We start from the raw sequence: 11,288 nt of genomic DNA on the forward strand, positions 1-11,288 counted from the left end.
GCCTTGGGTAACACAAATAATTTCCTCATTACTGGTCACATCATGACTTCTCTCATGCTACTTAGAATCCCAGATTAATTTTAAACTTCTGCTTTGTATTTTAGTGTTTCTTCTGTCCTATTATATTTATCATGTTTTCAGGTGTAATTTTTGTTTTAGATGCTTCCTTAAACATGATTCTCATTGAACTTATTACTAAATTGTGCCCTGATCCTCTTCCCACTTGCTGGAAGGATCTTACATCTGCAGTTGCTTTCTATGTGTATTGTCTATGGCAACATCGTCAATTTGATTTACCGTTTTCTCATTACTTGCACTCCAGGTTCCTTACGTATTCATTTAAGAGAGAAGGTAGTGTAGCTAGTAACCATATCCCATCATGCAGCAAAATTTTTGGTGTGTACTGGCCTTCAAGTGGTAATATTGCTACATTTCTGAAAAAACTAGCAAACTTATTACTGAAGTTTAGAATGAAGGATGTCGTAATATGTGGAGACTACAACAAAGATATGGGTAAAGAAAGGAAACTAAAACAAGATTTGAAAGAAATGCTACTACAGTGTAGTATGGTAATAATAATAAATGTACCTGCGAAAGTGACTGATCGGAGTCAGACCATCATTGATAACATTATCACTAATATTGAATGTGAAGCAAAAGTTTTGCAAGCAGCAATCTCTTATCACCACAGGTTAATGTTTTGTATCTACAAAAATAGTAGCTCAAAAACAGGTACAGAGCAAGACAAGGGAACAGGAACATGGGAAAGAAAACTGGACTGAGACAAAGCACACACTAAGCACAAATGAGAAGTATGCTGCATTTCTTTAGCACTCCAATTCATCATTTTCATGCAGTCTTCCCTGAAAGGACCCATTAGGAAAAGCAAGGTCGAAGCAGCCATTGGATTTATGAGGTGTGAATGTGTGTGTGAGCACAACAACAATTTTACAGATGCTGTGCAAAATTTAAAGGGAGAGAGAAACAGGGTCAAAGATCATTAAAAAACTTGAGCTACCACCCCATCCCATGTTCCTGGAACCAGTAACAAAAATGGAACACACACAAATAATTCAGAAATTTAATTCCAACAAGTCTCCAGCAGTTGATGAAATATCACATTATTTAACAAAGCATGTGAATGAAGAAATAACTGAACTTTTGGAAATAGCTAACAGCTCATTTCGAGAATGAGATTTTCAATGAGCCAAACAACCACAGACCAGCATCTTTAATCTCTGGTTTCTCAAAAATCCTAGAGATACACATGTATAGTAGGATAATCAGATTCATAGAAAAACGTAGGGCCGTGATTATAGCACAAATTGGTTTCCAAAAAGGGAATTCTACAGAAACTACTATCTCAATAATAATACAATTTTTTATTGATACATTACATGAAAGAAACTCTGTATCTGGATTGTCTAAAACTTTTGACACAACCATTCATACAGCACTTATAGAAAAACTTGAAAGCTATGGTTTACATTGACATGGAATGCAACAGATAAAATCATATATCAGTAACAAAACCAGTATGTAACAACAGAACCTGGAGGCAGATGTGAATTCAGGGACATTCAGTACATGGTACCTCAAAGATCTGTACTTGGCCTCCTTCTTTTCAAACAATTTGTAAACAATATTGAAGTCAGTGAGAAAAATCAAAAAATGCTGTGTTCTGATGACACGGCATTAGTGAACGAAGAAGAAAATCTGTAAACACTGGAGAGAACTGTGCTTATGTCGACACTACAGTGACTCAACCAAAATATAGACAACACCTATCGCAAATTAAGCAGCATAATACTTATGATGAAACAGCTTGCACATTGTTGTTGTTGTTGTTGTGGTCTTCAGTCCTGAGACTGGTTTGATGCAGCTCTCCATGCTACTCTATCCTGTGCAAGCTTTTTCATCTCCCAGTACCTACTGCAACCTACATCCTTCTGGATCTGCTTAGTGTATTCATCTCTTGGTCTCCCTCTACGATTTTTACCCTCCACGCTGCCCTCCAATACTAAATTGGTGATCCCTTGATGCCTCAGAACATGTCCTACCAACCGATCCCTTCTTCTGGTCAAGTTGTGCCACAAACTTCTCTTCTCCCCAATCCTATTCAATACTTCCTCATTAGTTATGTGATCTACCCATCTAATCTTCAGCATTCTTCTGTAGCACCACATTTCGAAAGCTTCTATTCTCTTCTTGTCCAAACTATTTATCGTCCATGTTTCACTTCCATACATGGCTACACTCCATACGAATACTTTCAGAAATGACTTCCTGACACTTAAATCAATACTGGATGTTAACAAATTTCTCTTCTTCAGAAACGCTTTCCTTGCCATTGCCAGCCTACATTTTATATCCTCTCTACTTCGACCATCATCAGTTATTTTGCTCCCCAAATAGCAAAACTGTTTTACTACTTTAAGTGCCTCATTTCCTAATCTAATTCCCTCAGCATCACCCGACTTAATTAGACTACATTCCATTATCCTTGTTTTGCTTTTGTTGATGTTCATCTTATATCCTCCTTTCAAGACACTGTCCATTCCATTCAACTGCTCTTCCAAGTCCTTTGCTGTCTCTGACAGAATTACAATGTCATCGGCGAACCTCAAAGTTTTTATTTCTTCTCCATGAATTTTAATACCTACCCCGAATTTTTCTTTTGTTTCCTGTACTGCTTGCTCAATATACAGATTGAACAACATCGGGGAGAGGCTACAACCCTGTCTTACCCCTTCCCAACCACTGCTTCCCTTTCATGTCCCTCGACTCTTATAACTGCCATCTGGTTTCTGTACAAATTGTAAATAGCCTTTCGCTCCCTGTATTTTACCCCTGCCACCTTTAGAATTTGAAAGAGAGTATTCCAGTCAACATTGTCAAAAGCTTTCTCTAAGTCTACAAATGCTAGAAACGTAGGTTTGCCTTTCCTTAATCTTTCTTCTAAGATAAGTCGTAAGGTCAGTATTGCCTCACGTGTTATGCTAACAAAAAACTCCTATGTGCAGAGTACCATGTTCTATTTGAAATATATTAACAGTATGGAATTATTGTTTGTGGAAACTCCAGCAGCAATAACACAAAAGGTTTTTTTATTTGTGTCAACATAAGCCGTTTTACAGGAAAGAAGTACACATACATGGACCTGATGCTTTTGCGTATATGTCAAGAGCTGCAAGATAAATGTTGGTTGCATGAGTGTGCCTTATGCTGAAGTGATAACTGCTGAAGCATTACACCTTCAAGTTACTGACAATGATGTAACCAAAGCATTAGGGGAGGGAGGAGAGTTGGTGAAGACAGGAAAGTCACAGAAATTTGTTGCAGACGTTAGGCATTGGGTCATGAAATGAGTAGTCCCCCATCATTATGGGAAAAAAAGGAAGCTCAGAAGTGTGTACATATTAAACATGCCTCATAGTATCAGGAACTAAGTATTTATTGAAAATAAATTCAAATCTCTATTTATTTTGGTTTCATTATTATAATTTTTCAATTTACCCTTTTGTTACATTTTCACAAATACTCTCATTTACAGAGGTCTGCAGCATTTTAAGAAATCATCAGAAAATCAAAATAGTGTAGTTTTGGAGAGGTATTGTGGAATTTCAGCATATATTTTTTTCAGCAAACTTTGAAACAGTGATATCACAATTCACTCTTGACCTATATGATTTAAGATGAAATCACCCAGAATGTGTCCTACAGCCGATGCCTTCTTGTGGTCAGGTAGTGCCACAAATTTCTTTTCTCCCCAGTTCTATTCGAAACCTCCTCATTAGATTTGTGATCTACCCACCTAATCATCAGCAGTCTTCTGGAGCATCACCATCTGGTTGTATACAAATTGCAAGTAGCCTTTTACTCCTGTACTTTGCATGATACCTTCAGAATTTCAAAGACAGTATTCCAGTCAACACTGACAAAATTGCTACAAATGTAGGTTTGTCTTTTGTTAACCTATCTTCTAAGATTAGTCATAAGGCCAGTATTGCCTTGTCTGTGCCAACATTTCTTCGCAATCCAAACTGACCTTTCCTGTGGTCGGCTTCTATGAGTTTTTCCATTCTACTGTAAAGAATTCATATTAGTATTCTCGCCTGTCAGCACCTGCTTTTCTGGAATTGCTCCATTCTTCCTGAAGTCTGAGGGTATTCTGCCTGTATCATACACCTTGCACACCAGATGGAAGAGATATTTCAGGCCAAAATATTTTTTTTTTCCTTAAAAATAGTGTAAGCTTCTCACCAGTGATACTCTAAAAAGGCATAGTAACTATACTATAGGCCTGCAGCATAATCACACAAGAAATATTAAGGCTGAGAAATTACTCCTCCTGCAGAAAACTACTGTTCAGAAATTGACTCTTTGTTTATTTGTAACCAATAACTTTGACCTATAATGTGTATTAAGGAATACATTCAGCTCAGTGATAATCGTTTTAATTTGTAGGCCAGAGTGTGCCAACCGTAATGCTTTTCATTTGAAAGGCCTAGGACAACCCACTACTGAATAATTAAAAAAACCGCAAATGCTTTCAAAAAGAATAAATATTTAAAAAATTACTTTTGAGTTCACTAAACATTATGGCATTCACCCAGGAAATATCAAATTTTTTGAGATGGTCAAGCTACCAATTATTTCTTTTCTGGGCCACTTGGTATGGAATGACCCAAAGGCCAACTGAGAAGTATGCCTCACAGATAGCGCTTCTCTAGAGGGTCCTCATTATTACCATATATTATCAGGTCTTCATCATTCACCAGCCATGCCTGGACAGATTGCATTACTCAGATGTACAATTGGTAATGCATCTTCCTAAGAGTCTACAACATAGCAAGAGTGCAAGCTCAACCAAGAAACTTCTTACTGGAAAAATAATTTTATTGTGTAGAGGCGAAGATATGTAAACAATGACGGATGCTGTTATTACTTGTATGTACATACTGTAAGCAATTAAACTATTGTAGTATGATGTATGTAAATAATTCCATGTTGTTTTACGTTGTAAAATGAAAGCTAAATATTTTAAGATCTTAGGTTAAGTTCACCTGTGCTACATTACAAGTACACATACTGTGTGTCATGTGATCAAATGGGACCAAAGAAAAAAACAATGAATCAAAGGTGTTTATTTGTAAATGCTAATCTTTCATTTCCAAGAACGTATTTCAGGTAACACCCCTCAGGGAACATGAACTACATTATTATAATTGCACAAAGTGTCCACACACAACATTCTTTAATTGCTTCCATAGTGGGATTGTACACTTTATTGCTATAATTAGCAATTAACAGACACAAAGCACTAGAGGTAAAAGGTCCTGACATATACTGACTGGAAAAATTAAAAAGTCCAGAGCAAAAGAAGTAGTTTACAATGAACAGTAGCAGCTGTTAGTCATGGTCTTATCTTACGAGTAATATTACTAACGTTTACTAGCACTAGAGCAAAGAAAACCAATTGAAATCAAATGATAGTAGACTTAATAACGTAAGCTGATCTACTTAAAACATGTTATTCTGAGCTATTTCGTTTTCTTCATATTAGGGCCTATATCTGCATTAAACCATTTACAAAATTGTTAAGGTAATGCCGGATGAAACGATTATAAATATGTAGGCCTTAAACTATTTGTTGTTACAAAGATCGTCTTTGGATATCTATAACATCAAAATTGAAACACACAATCATCCCAATCAAGTGCACTTACTAAAACAGCAAAGGATTACATGCATGCTTACCTTGCTTTTGCAGAATGTATTGGGTGAAAACGAGACCAAACTGTATACTGTTTGATACAGTAATGTGTAGAGCAAGATGTACATAAATCGATTACACAAATTTCATGTTCGTCAGAACTTTCAACCTTTTACGAGTAATGCAGTGAGCCGAACTGCTGAATTTTACAATAAGAAGTTGAGACATTATTTCATACTATGCACCAATCAAGACAATTCTGTAACGCACAATACGGTGAGAAAATAAATAACAACGCACAGAGATGTAACACTTTCACATTTTCCTTACTTCCGAAAATCATTCCAAAACAGACATTTCAATTATCTTCTTACGCAAGTCTGTTTCAGTTTTCTGTACGTAATTTATAACCAACTGTGAAGACTTTTCAACACAAATCGCCGTTTGTAAGGCAATGGAGAATTTTTCCATCGCTACAATCGCATCTTTTCCCATCCTGTTATAATCTGGACGACCTCGGACAAACTTTTTATCCTCTTCGTTGAAAATGGCATATACTTCCTCACTTGTTACCACATTCTTCAAGCGTTGTCGTTTTCTTGCCAGTGTTCTAGCTTTCTTTCTTTCCTCATACAAAGTTTTCCAGTCCGACACTTCTTTTTGCAGACAAGCGAGGTACGTCTCTACATTAAAATCTGATTCACTTTTAGATCTATCAATCATTTCACTTGATGAACCATCAAATTGCATGTTTTCATCACCCATAAACGTGCTCCTCCGATTAAAAATTGATGACTTCCTTCTTGGAAGATTTTTATCAGGCGAGATTACGTCAATGCTCGAAATTTTAGAGACATCTAAGTTTGATGACATGGCTTCTTCCATAACTGTAACAAATAAAGAAATAAAAGGCTAGGTGATACACTATTTTGCCTATATGTAACTGTGGAAAAGCAAATAAACTTTGAGTACTTAGTACCTATAGTTCCATCAAATTACGATGAAGCTTTCTTATATCTTCTATGATTTGTTGCTTACGATTTCAGTGCAGCTATAAAGCCCGCCCAATTTCAAATATATCAGAAATGACATATACCACAGAGATATTAATGCAAGCAATTTCCAAAGTTTATTATTCAAGGAAACACGAATGAAAGATCGATTGACTCCCGACGGAATGGGACAGACAGAACGTAAACACTACAGTCTAACATATACTGTGGTAAACACTATTGAGGTAAAGAAAAGGAGGGAGATGACGCTATAGACTTAAGAGGCCCTCACACGTTCAATAATATTGTCAAACTATCACTATACTAACCGTCTGAGGGCGTGTATTGATGTATTGTCAGTACTAGAAATGCTGATGAGCAGTATTGGTTGACTTCAAAGTACTGACAGTATTGTCAATGCAAACTGAACGTGTGACGTCAAATATTGATGGTTTGATAATATCCTCCATTCACATGTTGAGACAGCTTCAGAAGCCAGCCACACGGCGTTAGCGTGCACTGTTTATTCTTTCAGTTCGCTGTCGTACACATCGTACCACAGATTCTGTTTTTAAGGAGTATTTTAACACAAAATAATTTAAATTGGCCTAGGCAAGGGTCATCATTGTATGTGCCACTTTAGGATGGTTAACGGAGGATTTTCTATGGCATTGCTCACTTCATTAATTTGAAAATATAGTATAGATTGCTTGTTGCATACTTGTTTTGAAAAACGCTCTCATTTCGAAAAATACGACATATATCTGCAGCGACTAGAAAGAAGTCTGCGAAACGCATTTCAGTTCCACCAAATTATTAAAAAGCGTAAAAAAACTTTACATTAATTGCTTAAAACGTCCTTGTCATGCAGATATAATCCCTTCACAGGTTTCCATAGAATTTTAGTAGTTGTGCTTACTGGTATTGCACAACTAAACTTCGAGCATTAGAATGACATGTTTGTCGCCAGACATCTCGAAGTTACTCCTAATATCTAGTCGAACGCGGGCGCGACTCTCGTCAACACATTTTGCTTCTCTATTTTATCTCGTATCGACACTAATAACTTGTGGACGATGTAGAACTCATCGGAACAGTCTGATTTAAGTCAGTAGACAGACATGTGACTGGTCGTTCCTTTTTTCAACCAATCTCGGACCCATTTCCTCTTTTTCCTTGTTTTCTGTTGCTTGCAAGCTACAGCTTATATAATTGCAGCACACGCTTTCTTTTCGGTGTTCGACATCTTAACCTTGTAAAACTGCGTTGTCGACTGACAGTGTATGTCAATGTTGATAGTGTGAGGTCGCTTCAACGTACTGAAGGTCTGACAAACTAGTATTGTCAAATAAATATTGAACCTGTGCATGCCCCTTTACAACGTATGTTATTTTGAACCCAGAGTCGGCAGAGCCTGCTGTCATAGCCCAAAATATTAGCAGACTACTGTTTAAAATTTCTTCTTATTCATTATTTCTGTTGTATGCACGCAACAGCTGTTTTAAATACTAATAATGACAGTGCTTATACAAATGAAATAGTGACATAGTGTCACGAAGGCAATTTCGAACGTTTTTTCTGTTCTTGAACGTGTTTTTTGTTGCTAAATGTCGAATAACCAAGAAGATAAGGATGTGATGTGAAAAGGATGCTTTGTAATTCATTTAATTCTACCTTTATTACATCTGTGTCGATTGCAAATGAAATTGTAACTCTGAATCTAATGCTTGTTGGCTTACTGTTACTGTTTCTTGTTCATTAAATTTTCAGCTTTCAACTCTTACAACTTTTTAATTTTCACATTTGCAAAAAATTTACCTCGGTGCTCTTTGTTGGCCTATAAACTTGTGCAGTGAGGAAGAAAGCAAAGCACATTAGCGTATCTTGCATCTGTCAACAAAGTGAACTTTACTGAAAAGTTGAAGAAACAGAACTGCGTGGAGGTATCAGAACAGAGTGTTTGTTTCATGAAATTCTCAGTGCAAAATTTCATTGTAGTTTGCATGTATTCTCGCTTTGAAATCTTACCTATGACTTGTCATTCAGTGCGTGACCAATAATAGCAATTTACAGAGTAAAAAGAATTATAAAAATTTTAAACAAGTTCAAGCATTGTTCAATACTATAAATATGATTAAAGGGGTGCTATCAAACACTTAGACCCAGTGAAATGGAGATTTTTCTTTAACATGTACGTAAGTCATTTTTTTCGCATCGATAGTCTAAACTATGTATGCATGGATCTGCCTTTCCAACAGTAGCTTATTTGCACCTTTTACCATAATATTTCTCGCTAGTGACTGTGTAAGTTTTTCAGATATAACCAGACATATCACAATTGGAATTTATAACTTCTTTGATCATCTGGTTCCTTTTACTTTTGAATTTATTTTTGAGCTTTCAACGTATACAAGCCTATGCTTTATGATACACCAATAGTTAGTGAGTTAGTTATTTAGATTGATGTTCCGTGTATCATTTGCACAATAAATCGTAATGACGTGGAACAAGCCATTTTATATTAATATCAATCTTTTTGTAAATATACCTCCATGCTGAGCATTTGTTTCTTTGTTTGTTAATTAAAGACATACAGATGTTAGTCAGTAATTCCTACACATCACCATTTACACGTTACAGTAATAGACAGGCTTCTTCAGAATGAATGAAGTGGAGTCCCACGCTTCTTTACAGAGCGTAGGGGAACGATGCGGGAGACCCGCACCGCTTTACTAGGCAAGGTCCTAGTGGAGGTGGTTTGCCATTGCCTTCCTCCGACCATAATGTGGAAGAATGATGATGTTGAAGACGACACAACAACACCCAGTCATTTCGAGGCAGGAAAAATTCCTGACCCCGCCGGGAATCGAACCCAGGACCCCGTGCTCGGGAAGCGAGAACGCTACCGCGAGACCACGAGCAGCGGACTTCTTCAGAATAGGAATAGTCAAAAAAACATTTTCAATTTAATCTCAGATTTTACTTTTTACCTGTCAGGCATTTTATTCACCGGATAAGTGATCAAAACTTTCGGTTGCAGCTTTGCAAAACATTAATGTGCCGTAATGAATGTCACTTTTTCTTCTGTTATTGTAATTATATGCTTTATTGTTCCTGTTGAATCGCAGTGGATTATTTACAACAATCTTCACGAACAAAAAACTACACTGAGTAGTGGATAGGTGCTGCTCACATGTCGAGCAGAAGGCAAGCATGACGAAAAGAGTGATCACATAAGTTTTTGGCCAAAACATTCTTCAGAAAGGAACCACACACACACACACACACACACACACACACACACACACACAATCATACACCCCAAACTCACACACACATGACCACTGTCTCCGGCTGTTCTAGGCAGAATCTTCCTTAAAGAGGAAGGAATGTGAACAATGAATAAGTATCGGGGGAGAAATTTAGAGCATGAGATGCTGTACAAACAATTAGCACAGTGAGGAAGCCGCATGTTGTGTGGGGACGAGACCACCGATACAGACTGGCTCAGATACCCTAGCGTTTACGGTTTGGAAGGCAATGAAAAACACAGGAAAGAATAAAAATAAACAGTGCAACCATAATTCATGTACACAAAAGAAAAAATTGCTTGAATGGTTCCACTTACGAATGAAATATCTTTCAACTTTAGAGTACGACTGGATTGATTAGCACAACTATAAACGACGCAAACGCATTTTTTTATGAAACAACTACATCTCCACACAATCAAAACACCACATGCTATTTGGGATACGACCACAAAAGTGAGTTGACATCCCCAATGGTCGAAACTGGGCAAGTGCACTTCAGAGTTACATCACAGAGAAGTATCACCGGGGTGAAACATTAAGGTATAAATGCGTGAACCTATTGTTTGTTAAGTGGTTTTCCATGTCACCCCCCATCCCCTTAAATTATTCTACTGCGTTTCACATAAAAATAATTCAAATTAACTTAGTGTTCAGCACTTAACCTGCTATTTTGCTCCATGTCACCCACTCACACACAGCCCTCCCTTAACTATTGTACTGCTAATAGCACGTTGATATAAAACGTTTGGTACAAATGGCTCTGAGCACTATGCGACTTAACTTCTGAGGTCATCAGTCGCCTAGAACTTAGAACTAATTAAACCTAACTAACCTAAGGACATCACACACATCCATGCCCGAGGCAGGATTCGAACCTGCAACCGTAGCGGTTGCTCGGTTCCAGACTGTAGTGCCTAGAACCGCATGGCCACTCTGGCCGGCTATAAAAAGTTTATCCAAATTAGTTAAATCGATATTCTTCACACGTATGGCGTAGTTTTTTTTTAATTCGCGGCATTCTATTGGTCTTAGAGTATTGTTCGTCTGTATGGGGGTGGGGGAGCCTTACCAGTAGGGTCTGATTCAAGAGATTGATAAGGTCCAAAGAAGAAACGCCAGATTCGTGACTGGTACATTTAGCCATGGTGAGAGCATTACAAATGTCATTGAAAGTTTGAAGTGATACACACTTGCAAATAGACGACGCGCTAAATGGAAGAGGCTGCTCACTAAATTCTAAACCCTATCTTCGCTGAGGATGTAGAG

The 11,288-nt window shown here is 37.3% G+C and overlaps 1 long non-coding RNA gene across 1 annotated transcript; it reads right to left on the minus strand.

Annotated features, from left to right (window-relative positions):
• Window positions 1-5,134: 5,134 nt before the first annotated feature.
• LOC124619601 lies at window positions 5,135-6,817 on the minus strand. Its single transcript, XR_006980100.1, has 2 exons — window positions 6,696-6,817; window positions 5,135-6,603 (listed from the first exon to the last, which is right to left on the minus strand). It is a non-coding gene; the product is annotated as an uncharacterized LOC124619601 (long non-coding RNA).
• Between the last annotated feature and the right edge of the window lie 4,471 nt (window positions 6,818-11,288).

This window comes from Schistocerca americana, chromosome 6 (assembly GCF_021461395.2).
Source record: "Schistocerca americana isolate TAMUIC-IGC-003095 chromosome 6, iqSchAmer2.1, whole genome shotgun sequence".
In the NCBI taxonomy this organism is placed as follows: domain Eukaryota; kingdom Metazoa; phylum Arthropoda; class Insecta; order Orthoptera; family Acrididae; genus Schistocerca; species Schistocerca americana.